Consider the following 14,485-nt stretch of genomic DNA (forward strand, 5'->3'; position numbering starts at 1 on the left):
GGCGTGGGGGGCGGGGCCGGGAGGGGGCGGCGGCCGCGGGCGGGTCCCGGGGGTTGGCGAGCCCCGCCCCGGGCCGCACGCCCCGCCCCCAACCGACGTTGGCGCACGGGGCGCCGGAGGCCGATCCCCGACTGCGCTCACCTGCTTGGTCGGTCCCTCCCCCGTCTGCGCCCACCTGTTGGGTCCGCCCCTTTAGCCTTCACCTTCTTGGCCCCGCCCGCCCCATCTGCTCGGTCCGCCCCATTCCGCGCTCCTCGCTCCGCCCCGCCTGCGCCCACGTGCTTGCCCTCCCCAAACCCACCTGATAGGCCTGCAAGAAGCCCCCAGCCAAGTCAGGAAGGAAGGCGCGGGGTCAGCAGGTGCAGGGACCACGAACTGCCCGGGCAGGAGGACGGGGTGGGGCGCAGACAGCCGCTTCACCCCGTCTGAGTCACTCAGAAGAGGGTGGGAGTGAAGGGGGAAGGAGGGGCACGTCAGGAGGATGGCGGTTAGCCCCGCGAACAATCCGAGCGCCCCCTGGGTGCCCGAGCGCCCGAGCGAGGGCGCATGCTGTGGGCAGAGAATGTGGTCCGGTTGGTGCCCATAGGGCCGTCGGACTCTGGAGGCCAGACAGGGCCATCGGGGCCATCGTCGGTCAGGGAGGGCCCAATGGGGAGCCGTGTGCGTGGGGAGGATGCGGGGGCTCCTGGAGGCGATGCCTCGGGGGTCTGGAGAGGGGCACGGCAGGAGGGGCTGCCTGGGCAGGTCAGGGGAGAGGTGTTAGAGAATGGAGTCCTTCTCCTCCTCGCCCTCTGCACAGGGCTGCTGCTGTGTCCCGTAGGTGTCCCTGGGTGGGGGTGACGTAGAGGTGGGTGACAGGGTCAGAAGGACTGCACGGGTCCCCTACCCTGCACTGGCATTTGGGTCCCTGCACAACGACCTGACATCAGGGTGGAGAAAGCGTGTCGAGCAGAAAAAAACTGGCCTCTCTCAGGACATTGCCCCGGGCAGGGGTATAACTGCCTGCCACATCAGGGACCCATAACCTAGGAGACACGTCCCAGGTCTTGACTGAGCACCGTGGGCTGATTTATTTCACATACTCCCTCATCAGAAAGGCAGCTCTTGGGGCTTCCCTGGTGGTGCAGTGGTTGAGAATCTGCCTGCCAATGCAGGGGACACGGGTTCGAGCCCTGGTCTGGGAAGATCCCACATGCCGCGGAGCAACTAGGCCCGTGAGCCACAACTACTGAGCCTGCGCCTCTGGAGCCTGTGCTCCGCAACAAGAGAGGCCGCGATAGTGAGAGGCCTGCGCACCGCGATGAAGAGTGGCCCCCACTTGCCGCAACTGGAGAAAGCCCTCGCACAGAAACGAAGACCCAACACAGCCAAAAATAAATAAATAAATTTTAAAAAGAAAAGATGACTACTATCTTTAAAAAAAAAAAAAAAAAGTCAGCTCTTGTTGTTGGACCGAGTGCAGCTCGGCCCTTCACCCCTGACTCCCCACACCTCGGATGGCACCTGTACAGAGCCGGCACAGTTGGTATGTGCAGGAAGAATGAATGGAAGTGGGTCCCAACCTGTGCCAGGCACCGTGGAGACTCAGGGCAGCTGAGACAATGGAACCTTGCTGGGAAGCGCATCACTTAGGATACAAATGGGCAGAAAGCCAGAAGAAGGCGGGGAGTCCGCCTCCGCAGGGCCTGGGGGACAGCCAGGGCACCTGCAGGCATTCCGTCAATACTTTCTGAATGAAGGCATGCGTGAATGAAGTGTCGGCACGTCCACACCCCAGTCAGCAGGAGGAAGGTCGTGCCAACGCACAACTGGAGAGCCAAAGAGAAAGAAGAAAAGCGTTGATCCATCTTGCACACAACACACAGGAATAAATTTCGACTGGATCAGAGGCTTCAATGTAAACGCTGAAATGAAGCCACGTAGGTTCTACAAGAAAGTATGGGTGAGTTTCTCAACAAACTCTAGGTAGGGAAAACATCTCCAGCTGTGGCTGAAATCCAGAGACAATAGCTGAAATCAACAAAACAGACAAGTGACAAACTGGAACAAGAATTTGCAATTTACAGTACGGGCAAAGGATTAATAGCACTGGTACGTAAAGAACATCTAAAACTGAGAAGAAAATGATAGACGACCCTGTGGACGAGCGGGCGAAAGGCATGAACAGCTCACAGGAAAAGGGATTCTTGATCTTTACACTTATGAAAAAATGCTCAACGAGAAAAATGCAAATTTGAAAGTACACTGAGAGACCATTGCTCACCTATCTGATTGGCGAAAATCCAGACGTTGGACCGCAGTTTCCGTGGGCGGGGCCGAGGGAAAGCAGGTGTTCTTGGCACGTCGTCAGTGGGGAGGGGATCCTGGTGGCATTAGGAAGAGCACTCGTGTCATTTAGCCTGGCTAGTTAGTTCCACTTCCAGGAACTGGCCCAAAGATACATGGGAAAAATAGAAGATGATATACACATAAGGCTATTTGTAACGACATTATTTGTTTTAGCAAAAGGCGAGAAACAGCCAGAACGTCCCTCAGTTAGCTGAATCATGCTTTGGTACAGCTCACAATGTTATCAAGATTATCACTAACACTCAGAGGACAAAAGGAACCCAAAGAGTCATATCATTAGTATTGATATTAGTATTGATATCTATATATATATATAGATATCAATACTAATGATATATACATGTAATATGTGTAACACACATATCATGTTAAACTCCTTAGGAACCTGGATTTTCAGGACAGGAGAAAAGAGATACAAATATAATATCAAAGGGCAAATCAATCCTTAAATTTGAATTGGGAATATTAGCATAAACTCCTCAGCTGTTTTCTTAAAGCAAGACTACTTTCTAGCTCTGTCTGCTGAAAAGTTGTTGCATCCAAAAGAAGTGTGGATTAAAACATATCAAATATCTTTATCCATTCATTCAAAATGATACTAAAAAGTCTTCACTGGCCCTTTGTCAGAGGCTAGGGCTCATTATTCTGAAAAGGAGTAAAATAAACTAAAAAAGGACAGAGTCAAGCATTTGTCCTGCCTTCTCTGTACGCACTGAACTTCAGGGTAACAAGAAGCCACGCGTGCCGTAGGTATGTATTGAAGTGTTTCTGGATGGATGATGCAACTTTGGGGAATTGCTCGGAAATAATCAGGAGGGAGGGGCAGTGGCTGGGGTGGAGATTAAACCAACCTGCTCTGAATTGGTCATTGTTGAGCCAGCTGGCGGATACAGTCTTGATACTGTGTGCTTTACTTTTGTGTAAGTTTCTGTATTTTAAAAATTATAATAAGTAGCCGCCCACGCACCTGGGGGTTCAGGGGCTGAACTGTGCAGGCGCCAGCTCTGGGGGTCCTGGCCCTGGCATAGGGACTCTGCAATGAATGGGAGGCCAGACAACAAGGGGTCGCTGCAAGTTCCCTGAAAGCTCGAAGGAGCTGGTGGGGGGCCTGGGGGAGGATGCGAGAGCTGGGTGGGCGGAGTGAAGCCAGGTGCAGTGAAGTGGGGCTGGGGCTCAGGTGAGGAAGGGCCCAGAATGAGGGCAGAGGGTTGGCGGGGGGGTCGGGGGGGCAAGGCCAGCACTCAGGAGTAGGAAGCACAAGCCGAAGGGCCTCCAGGGCCTGCTCGAAGGTGGGAAGTGGGCCTGACCCAGTCACTGGCTCCCCAGCTGCCCTCCAGGGCGCCACCCCCCCGGGAAAGCCCCCTCCCTCCCCAGGACCTGCTCCTCGGTCACTCGGGATGCTCCTGTCACACCCTGGGGTCCTGGACGCACAGGCAGATGGATCTACCTGGACGTGCGTGGACCGGGAGGCTGCCTTCCTGCTTTTCAGGCCCATGGGCTGTCTCCGGGCCTCAGAACATTCTGGAAGCACCACACTCACCTTCCTGCAGCAGCACTTTGCCAAGACCCCTCGGGACCCCAGACCCATGCCAGGCCAGCCGTGGGAGGAGCCCGGAGGTCGTCACGAACACAGGGGGAAACTGAGGCTGGGGAGGGAGGGCTGTGCGGCGCCCGAGAGGTCAGGGTCCAGGCCGGGGCTGCGCCTCCAGAGGCTTCCTGGCTGGCGGCCACCTCCAGCCCCGCGGCTGAGTTGCCCACTCACCCATTCACTCCCCGCGTCCCCCTGAGCACCTGCCGTGCGCCGGGCACTGCTCCGCCCCGGCCGTAGAGCCGTGTGCGCGAGGCCGGCCTTCCTGGGGGTCAGCAGGGGGATGAGTGAGATGAAGAAAACTAGGGGCCAAGGGCAGGGCAGGTGGCAGGGGATGATGTGTGCAGCGGCAGGGCCCGCCCTCCCAGGACCCTGCATTTTAGCCAACTCCTCTCCCTCCCTCGCGGGCAGGGGACACTGAGGACCCCAAGTTTGGGCACCGCTCCAGGACAGAGGCCGAGGGGCATCCTTCGGCTCTGACTTGACTCCATCTCTGCCGCCGTGGGCTGTCGGACGGTCACTCCACAGAGTTAGCCGGCACGGACTGTGCCGGCCCGGGGAACAAGCCGCAGCCAGGCTCACGGGGCAGCGCCGCAGGACGTCCCAGGGCTGTCACCGCCCGCCCTCCTCCCCCAGGTGCCGCGCTGGGGGCAGGCCAGGAAGGCTGAGGGCTGGGCATGCACGTGTGCACGGGGTATGGTGTGCGGGCAGGTTGTGGAGGATACGGTGCACACGTGTATTGCGTATGCGTGTACGGCAGTATATGGTCCGTGTGTGTGTGCACACAAGCCTTTTTGTGACCACACAGGGAAAGGAGACACTCCATCCCCGCTCCTGAGGGCAGCCCTAGAGCAATGGGACCTGGGGGCTGGCAGCAGGGCTCTCAGAAGGGAGACCAGCTGGGGGCAGAATCGGGGGCAGGCAGCCATCCCCCGGGGGCCGTGCCTCCGCCCCAGCTGGCCGGCTCTGCGGGTCACTCGGTGGCTGGGCCCTGCCCGCAGAGCCTCGTCCCCTCACTCACCCCTCCCAGCCCGGAATCCAGGTCCCACCAGCCCGGTCAGGGAGCGGGGCTCTGCCCGCGTGTTTCCTTTGATCTGAGGTTAGGTCATCTGACAGCACCCGATCTGGTCTCATGCACCCTGTTCTCACAAGTTCCCAGATAGCCATCAGGGCTGGCCCAGCTGACAGAAAGCCCTTCTGAATGCTCTCCGGGGCTCAATGCCTGTCCTCCAAATCAATCAAAAGATTCACGAAAGTTTGGGGCCGCTGGCACTTGCTTTGTACTGGGGCGGCAGGGTGGAGGTGGTGAGCTTCAGTGAAGAGCATTGTGGCCAGAGCTGCAAGCACCCCAAGGTCCCCTCCCACCGGCCCTCCCCTTCCAAGAGGACGTCTTAAGGACCAGCCCGAGAATCCAAAGCCCAGTGACGAGGCCCCGGGGCAGCTGGCACCTGGCAGGGTCACCTTCACAAGGAGCCCTGAGTAGCAGTAACGCTGGGCAGAAAAATCAGGTTTGGGGTTTCGGGTCAGCTTCCAGCTGGCAGGGCGACCTTGTAATATCTTTGCTGGGAATTTGCACCAACGGCTTGTGAAATTGACTTGAGTTTATTTTAGTTTGCCAGTCCAACTGTTGCAAGGATGCACGGTCACCATCTGGGGCCCTCTTTGGTGAAATCACCCCTAAAATGTGCACCCTTAGACACTCACCCTGATCCTTCAGTTTCCTGTGTGACCTGATGGGGTGAAGTCAGGGACCTCCGAGCCTCGTGGGACCCTTGGGGACACGTGCCTGGCCCAGGTAGCCCGGGGAGTGAGGACCGGGGCCCGACATGCCCCGATTCTGATCACCAGGACTTGAGACTTCCCCACCGTCCCAGGGCACCTGCCCACCACCCACTGCCCTCAGCTGACCCTTTGGGGGTAGCGGGCCGCCACGCACTCCAGGAGCCCAGGCAGTGTCTGTGCTGGGTCATCTGATAAGCCAGTAAGCCTTTCCTGACTAGAGAGTTGCCGGGTGTCCCCGGCCACTGGGAGAAGGGAGATGGGAGACCTGGGCTTGATCCTTTGAGGCCGTGGTAGCCATTTCCCGGCCAGGGTCCCTGTCCACCTTGCTGGTGCTGCCGATGGGGCTGGCCCTCTGGAGCTACGCCGTCCACCCCGCAGAACCAGAGCCCGTGCAGGGCCTGAGCCAAGAGTGGACTTGGAGGGCAGGTGAGCCGGTCGGGCAGGGGAGGGAGGGAGGCAGGGAGGCCGGGGTGAAGGGCCAACAGCAAAACAGGGGTGCACAGAGGAGGAAGAGGCAGGGAGGATTTAGCCAACCTGCCAGTATTTGTGGGGTGCCTACTGAGTTCCCAGTAGGAACTCCCTTGGGGGAGGCCAGAGGGGCAGAAGGCCAGGCCCTGCCCGCAGGGGATGGTGAGCCTTTCTGTGAGACACACAGACCGGGGAGAAGCCGCACGAGGACCTCACGTGCCATGTGGTGGAGTGCTTTGCCCAGCCACCACCTCCTCCCCCGACAGCTGCCAGAGCCCGGGGCGGGGAGAGCTGCCCTCCCTGCCGCGTGTGGGCCCCTGAGGGCTGAGGCTGACTCACTCACCTCTGAGTCCAGGAGCCCTGGAGAAGTTAACAAAGAGAGAGTGGGTGACTGGAGAGAGGCGTGGATGCATGGAGGGAGGGATGGATGACGGATGGATGGATGTGTGAGTGGATGGAGGGATGGAGGGACGGATGGATGATGGATGGATGGATGTGTGAGTGGATGGAGGGATGGAGGGATGGAGGGATGGAGGGACAGATGGATGATGGATGGATGGATGACGGATGGATGGATGACGGATGGATGGATGTGTGAGTGGATGGAGGGATGGAGGGATGGAGGGACGGATGGATGACGGATGGATCGATGTGTGAGTGGATGGAGGAATGGAGGGATGGACAGACAGGTGAATGGATGGGTAGATGGATGGATGTGTGAGTGGATGGAGGGATGGACAGACAGGTGAATGGATGGATGGATGGAGGGACGGATGGATGACGGATGGATGGATGTGTGGGTGGATGGAGGGACGGAGGGATGGAGGGACGGATGGATGACGGATGGATGGATGGGTGAGTGGATGGAGGGTTGGATGGATGGAGGGACAGATGGATGACGGATGGATGGATGTGTGAGTGGATGGAGGGACGGAGGGATGGAGGGACGGATGGATGATGGATGGATGGATGACGGATGGATGGATGACGGATGGATGGATGACGGATGGATGGATGTGTGGGTGGATGGAGGGATGGACGGACAGGTGAATGGATGGGTGGATGGATAGGGGTGGGGAAGTGAATGATGATGGGCAGATGAACCACCCTTCCTTCAATTATTTGCACAAATGTCACCTTCCCAATGAGATATCCCTTGACCATTTAAAAATAAAATCCCCCAACCATCCATCCATCCTCTATCCAGGTTCTTGCCTGCTTTATGTTTCTCCACAACCATTTTAATCATTTCTTTTTTTAAATTTGCTTCTTACTTACTTCTTTATTCATTGTCTGCATGTCACCTGGCCCCCAGCACAGTCTTGGCGCCTAGATGTTGCTCAGTAAATCTGTGTTGAATGACTGGATGAGCTGGTGGGTGACACGACAGTCAAGGACAAGGCGGGTGGACGGTGCGCTTGGGAGAACGGTTTGAGCCTTAACTGACCCCCAGAATGGTTTGAGCCTTAACTGACCCCCAGGGAGGGAGAATCAGTTTCTCGGCCTCCTTGGGGGCCAAGAAGAAGGGGACGGAGGGGCAGCTAAGGACTGCTGGAGCTGTGGTCCCCCTGGCCCGATGCCCACGTGCCTGTGCTCCAGCTGTACCTGCAGGCAAGAGCCTGTGCGTCCACAGATACGCACACACACATACACATAGTGTGTACACACACACGGGGTATCCTCACACTTACACACGCTGTGTACACACATACACACACACGGGGTATCCTCACACTTACACACGCTGTGTACACACATACACACACACACACGGGGTATCCTCACACTTACACACGCTGTGTACACACACACACACACACACACACCCACTGGTCCTTGCACGGGACGCTTGCCGGGAGCTCCAAGGCCGGCTCTGTCCCAAGCGCTCTCCCTCCCGCACAGGCCCCGCGAGGCGGTGGGACCGTCGTCCCCACTTCACATCAGGACCTGGACCCACAGCTGTCCAGGGACTCAGCAGGGGCCGCCCCTCACGCAGGCCGGGCCAGCACCCTGCCCAACGCTCCACGGTGGTACCTGCTCTCGGGGCTGAAGTGGACGGCTGCTCCTCGGTGACGGGTGGGACAGGAGGCGCTCCCGTATTTGTAGGTCTGCGTTGACCACCAAGTGCCAAGGGGAAGAGGGGAGCGGGCTGGGGGTGTCTCCTTCCTGGACTCCAAAAAACTCGGGGGCAGGATGGTGGGAGGGAGAGGGAGTGAGCCTGGGCCCGTGGCCATGCCCGAGTCCCGGCTCAGCCCCGGCTGGGCCTCTCCGGCCTCTCTCCCTGCGTCTGTGACGGCAGCAGGGAGGATACCGGCCACGGCTGAGGGGGGTGAGGGCCCACGAGGCGCAGCTTCAGAGCTGTGGGCGTCCCCGTGGGAAGGAGGACCTGCAGGTCCCCCAAGTCCCGTGAGGGGGGTGCTACAGAAACCTTGGCATTTGTGTGGGTCAGCAAGGTGGGGGGCAGGTCTGGGCTAGTCGGTGTGGACGACCCTTAGACGGGGTAAACCACCAGCTCTCAGCCTTCACCATGGACGCTCGGGGCAGCCCAGAGGCGGCGGACAGTGGCCCGTCCCGCGGAGCCCGCCCTGCCCTCTCCAACCAGGAGTGGCCAGAGGTGGCGTTCCCCACCCCCAAGGACCAGGGCAGGGCGCTTCCTCTCCGAGGGCCTGAGTCTCGACCTCATGCAGACCCAAGGGAGGCACCGGGTAGGACGAGGCCCCCCCAGGCCGGCAGGGAGACCCAGGGCCAGCCAGGCCCCTCTCTGAGTCGTGGCTTCTGTCCTGGGAGACAAAGACCAGAGGTGGCTCAGGAGGCTGAGTCTTCCTGCAAATTAAGCCCCACGAGGCACCCAGCCTGCACGGGGAGGGGCGGGGGGGCTGCCCCTCTGTCGGGGGCGGGGCACATGTGTATGTCCCTCCCTCCCAGGCCTCCGCCGGGGGCAGAAGACGGTGGGTCCCTGTGGTCAGCCTGCTGCAGAGCAGGGTCTGCCGGCCCACGGACAGAGGCCTGGGGGCTGGCGTGCGCTCTGCCAGGCGTGGCCTCTCCCCCGAAGCAAGCGTCGCCGTGTGAACTCAGTCCTGTCCCGAGTGGCTCCGGCCCTGGACCCAATTGTAGGAAATGGGGTGCAGGCGGCTGGAAATGGAGCAGGAGCGCAGAACGCAGGACGTCCCCCCGGCAGCGCCAGTGGGTGCGGGTGGCCCCTGGGCACCTCCTCCCTTCGGTGGTGCCCCGCCCGAACAGAGTCCACGCTGGCTGCAGCCCCTCAGTCACAGGCTTCCCCGCGTAGAACCACGTCCACACACCGCACCCACTTGCTCACTGTGTATCCTCCCAGCAGCTCCTGTTCTGGGCCCGGGAGGCTCAGTGGCCAAGAACTGCAGGCAGGAAGCAGACAGACAGACAGCACACGAGTGAATGAAAGGTCCCTTCAGAGGGTCAGGCTCCCTGAAAAGTGATGCTGGGTAACAGGGAGAGAGAGACCCAGGGGGCCCGTGAGCTGATGTGACTGGGGGTGGGGGTGGGGGGATGAGGGGGACGGGGGTGGGCAGAAGGGGAGGCTCTGAGGCTAGATGAGAGAGCAAGGGGGAGGCCAGATGGCTGGAGAGGTGGGCAATGGGCGGGGCAGGGCTGCGGGCTCGTGGTGGGGTGTAATTGTGGAGTAATAGGGAGCCATGGAGGGTTGTAGGCAGGGAAGGAGCACAGCCTGGTACTGGGCTGGGGGTGGCCAGACAGGAGCATCCAGGAGGCTGGGGTAGAGGGCAGGCCTGAAACAGAGGAGGCCAAGGACCATGTGCCCCCCGCCCCCCAGGCTCGGAGGCTCTGGGGAGATCCCCTCACTCTGCATATACCCCTGACGCTGGCAGGACCCACAGCGGGGCCAGGCCCCAGGCCAGCAGGGGGTGTGGACCCAGGCTGGTCTTTCAGTTGGGCTGGGTCTGGCCCTCGCCCAGGAACCCCAAGATTTGCATCTCCCCCTCAGAATCTCGTCCACAGGGTCTCAGGCCCCGAGGGTTTGTGGGGTCCCTGCCCTGGAGCCCCACTTACCTGGAATCCCGTCTTTCCTGAGGGATCGTCAGGCGGCCCCTCTCCTCCCCGGGTGGGCTCCAGGCCCATCGATGGGACGTGCCCAGCCCAGGACGGAGCCCTCGTGTCAGGGCAAAGCGGCCTCCACCCGCCGGGCCACCTCCACCAGCCTGCGGTCCTGGGGCGCCCCCTGGTGGCCAACGGGCCAGACCTGAGAGGCCACCAGGGGTCCCAGAGCACAGGGCCTGGACAGGGTCTCCCCCCCATTCCAGAGCTCAGGGGATGAGGGGTCCGTGGGAGGGGGTCCTGGGGTCTCTGGGGAAGGGGAACACAGAGGTGTCAGCTGTTCTCATGTGTTACCCGCAAGCTCCCAGAAGCCGGGCTACTCAGATCCCCATTTTCTCAGAGAAACTGAGGCCCAGAGTTAAGGAGCCCGAAGGATTTGCAGGGTGTGAGCCAGAACTGTGGGGCTCCAGGGCCAACCCCGTGCTGCCCTGTCCTGCCCTTGCTTGAAGGGACAGTGTCTGCGGAGCCTGCCGTGCTGACAGCCTGACAGCTGGCCCGGCCGTGCCACCCTCCCGGACAGCGCACACGGGGCACCGGCGCCTCCCAGCTTTGTGGGTCCAGTCTCTGCCCACGCGTCCTCCACGGGCCGGCCGGCCACACCCCCTGGAGGCAGCCATTCCCACCTGCTGCAGAGGTAAACTGAGGGCCGGTGGGAGGCGGAGACACGGGTGTGGCACAGCCGTCCCCTCCCCCGCCAGGCCGCGGAGGGAGGGAGGGACAGCAGCTAGCCCCACACAGGGCCACCTCTTGGCACCGGGAGACTGGTCACGCCCAAGGGGGTCACGGGGCCGGTCAGGCCCGGGGAAGGCTGGCCCTCGCGCCCGGTGGCTTTGGCCGCAGCAGGCCTGTGGGCCGGGTGGGGCGGAGATCGGGTGGCGCCCGGCGCTGGTCACGGCATTGGCCGCCCAGGTGCCGGGCGTGGCGGCGGGGAGAAGGAGGGGCGGCGCCAGGCTGTGGGCACCTCCACCCGCTCCTCCCCGCGTGTCCGGGCCCGGGGAGAAAGCAGGCAGGTGGGCGCCCTGGCCGCCAGCCCCCAGGGGGAGCGGGAGTCGGGGCACCGTCCACCCTGGCCACAGGCTGCCGCTCGTCTCCGTTTCCTCCTCCGGAGCCTGGGGAGAGCCCGGCCTTCCAGACGGTCCCTCTGCAGGGGAGGGGGGCTCGGGGTGGGTCTGGGCAGGGGGGCGGCCCCGCAGCCTTGGGGGCCAGACTCAGGGAGCCAGGGCTCAGAGCCGGTGCCTGTCCCGCTGGCGGGCTCACAAGCGCGTGGGCAGCTGTGCCCCCTCGCTGCCCCCTCTCCTGGCCCGGGAGACCCGTGTCCTCACTGGGGGCCGGGGGCTGCTGTGCTGACCGCCGCCCTGCTGAGCGTGGGACCCCTGTGTGCCCCCTCCTCCCCATCTCAGGGAGGAGCAGAGGGGCCGAGCGGGTGAGGGGCTTGCCCAGTGACACAGCCTGGGAGGGGGCCGGGTGGACTGGGACCCCCGGGGCCTGGCCGCCCGGCTCCGCCTGCGCTGGGGCCGTTTCCCTGGTGGCCTCTGACCAGGGGTGGCCGTCTGCCCCCCGAGCAAGAGCCCCCAGTGCCCTTGCTGCTGGGGCTGAAGATCCTGCCTCTGTTCTCCCTGTCGGCTGTCGGGGGGGGCGGGATTCCAGCGGGGGGTGACGCAGGACCCCCAGCTGCCCAGACCCCCCTCCCGCCCCTTCCGGGAACAGGGCTGTCAAAGACCGGACACCTGTTCATGAAAATGAGCCGTTTCCATGTCCTTCCCGCTTGGTGGCCCCATTTGCCTGGTGTCTGGCCCAGTGCCCCCCTGGCTCTCAGCACAGGACCCCAATGCCCCCTTGGCCCCCCGTGGCTGGGAAGCCAGGGGTCGGGCCCAGGCCTTCAGGGCATGGGGTGAGGGGAGCTGGTCGTGGCCCCGGGGACGGTGAGGACCACCTGCCCTGTCAGTGAGGAAAGGGCGACGTGGGCTAGGGGGAGGGGGAGAACCACAGCACCCTCCCCCCGCCGCCGTCCCCTCCAGGTCCCCCTCCCTGGGGGAGCAAACCCGGGGCTCTCGGGCTACGAGCACACCAGTGCTGCCCAGCCCCCACACCCCCCGGGCCGGGGGTGCGTCCAGCGGTGGGAGGGATGCCAGGCCCCGGCGGGAGCGAGGCCCCTGCTCAGCCCCACCCTCCCCGCATGGTGCGAGCACATCCCACGTCGCTGCCCGTGCTTTGGGGTTGAAGACTGTCCCCCCAAAATTCATATCCACCCAGAACCTCAGAACATGACCTTATTTGGAAAGAGGGTCTTTGCTGAAGCTCTTAGTTACGATGAGGTCATAGTGGAGTATAGAGGCCCTCATCCGATGACCGGTGTCCTTATAAGGAGAGGGACACTCGGACGGGGACTTGAAGATGGAGGCAGAGGCTGGAGGGGTGCGGCCACAAGCCCAGGGACGCCCGGAGCCCCCAGAGCTGCCAGAGGCAGGAAGGACCCTCCCCTAGAGCCTCCGGAGGGAGCTCAGCCCTGCGACACCTTGTTTTGGGATTTCTGGCCTCCAGAACCACGAGAGAATCAACTCCTGTTGTTTTAAGATGCCCAGTTGGTGGTCGCTGTTACAGCTGCCCTGGGACACCCCTGCAGTTATAACCCAGAGGGCGGCAGTGCCGAGGGGGTGAGTGTTGGCCGGTGCCCAAGCCCAGGCCAGGTCTAGCCTCCCCCCGGCTGTGTGGTCGCGTGCAGGTCTCCCCACTCCCCTCCGTGCCTTGGCAGGGCCCGGCCTCAGAGGCTCTTGGTACCAACAGCGTCAGGCCCAGCACTGGGGGGCGGGGTCGGATGCAATCCTCCTGCTTCCCACCCAGAGCAGGGAGCGCAGAGGGGTGGGATTTGAATATGGCCTTTCCATGCTGGTGATTATGGGTTTTTAATACTGGAGGCTAGTGTCTGGGGACAGGGCCTGGGTGTGGGCAGGGGTGGGGGGGCAGGGACAGGATAGGGGCTGTATGAGTGCCCTGGGCAGCTGTGACGAAGTCCCACAGATGGGCGGCCTAGAGCAACGGGAACTGATTCCCTGCTCTGGAGGCCAGAATCCCAAATCAAGGTGCTGCACCACCGAGCTCCCTCCAGCAGCTCCAGCGGAGGGTCCTTCCTGCCTCTTCCAGCTTCTGGGTGTCCAGGCGTCCCTGGGCTGTGGCCGCATCCCCCCACTCTCTGCCTCCATCTTCACTTGGCTTCTTCCCTCTTCTTATAAGGACGCTCAGGTCACTGGATGAGGGCCCATCCTAATGACCTCCTCTTAAACTGATCACATCCGCAAAGAGCTTATTTCTACAAAAGGCGCATTCACAGGCACCAGGAGCTAGGGCTTGGACACATGATTTTGGGGGACACAGTGGGAGGACCATGTCATGCCTGCAGGTGCCCCCCACTAGCCCCTCCTGTGTACCCAGGTGGCCCCTCTCCAAGAAACAAAGGGCTGGCCTGGCCTTGAGAACCGGAGCCGCCGTAGGAAAGCGTTTTACCGAGAGATTCATTCTCCTCTCCCAAAGGGCCCCATCCGTCCGGGGGGTGGGGCTGACCCTGGAGAAGCTGGGAAAATACCCCAGCCGAACGGGGCGCGGCCGACACCCGTGATGGACGGACGGGGCGACCAGGGAGATGGAGCTTCACAGGTGGGCCTCTCAGGTCTCCTGGGACCTGGGGTCCCACCGGCTCTGAGAAGACCTTTGCCCCTCCTGTGTTCTGGCCCCAGGCTCTGCGAGGGAGGGGGCAGGGCGGGCGCGCTCTCCCCGCTGAGCCCGCAGAGCAGCTACTGGAGACAGGCAGTGGGGGCCATGGGGAGCCGTGGGCAGGTGGTGGGGGGCCTGGCTGGTCCCTGGCTGGCAGCCGTCGGCAGTGGGTCTGGGAGGCACTGGGGGTGCTTGCTGTCAGGCAAGTTGATGGAACCCAGGTCCTTGTCACTCGGGCCACTCCTGGGACCCTGGCGTGGCTCCCGAGTCTCTGCTAATGTGCCAACCCTGCCGGGCACGTGGGCAACGCTGGGCCAGGGGTGAGGGCTCGGTGGGAAGGTCCCTGGGTGGTGGGAGGGGCGGGGGGTGGCTAGAGCCTCCCCTCCCCGGGCCTCCTGGGCCCACCTGGGCAAGGAGGGGTGTCTCTACCACCTCGGCTCCCGCCCAGCCCCCCAGGTCCCCCTGCACCTGAGCTGTGGACACAGCCCTCACCTGCTCGCC

Source organism: Balaenoptera physalus (assembly GCF_965194825.1).
Source record: "Balaenoptera physalus genome assembly, chromosome: 10".
Lineage (NCBI taxonomy): Eukaryota > Metazoa > Chordata > Mammalia > Artiodactyla > Balaenopteridae > Balaenoptera > Balaenoptera physalus.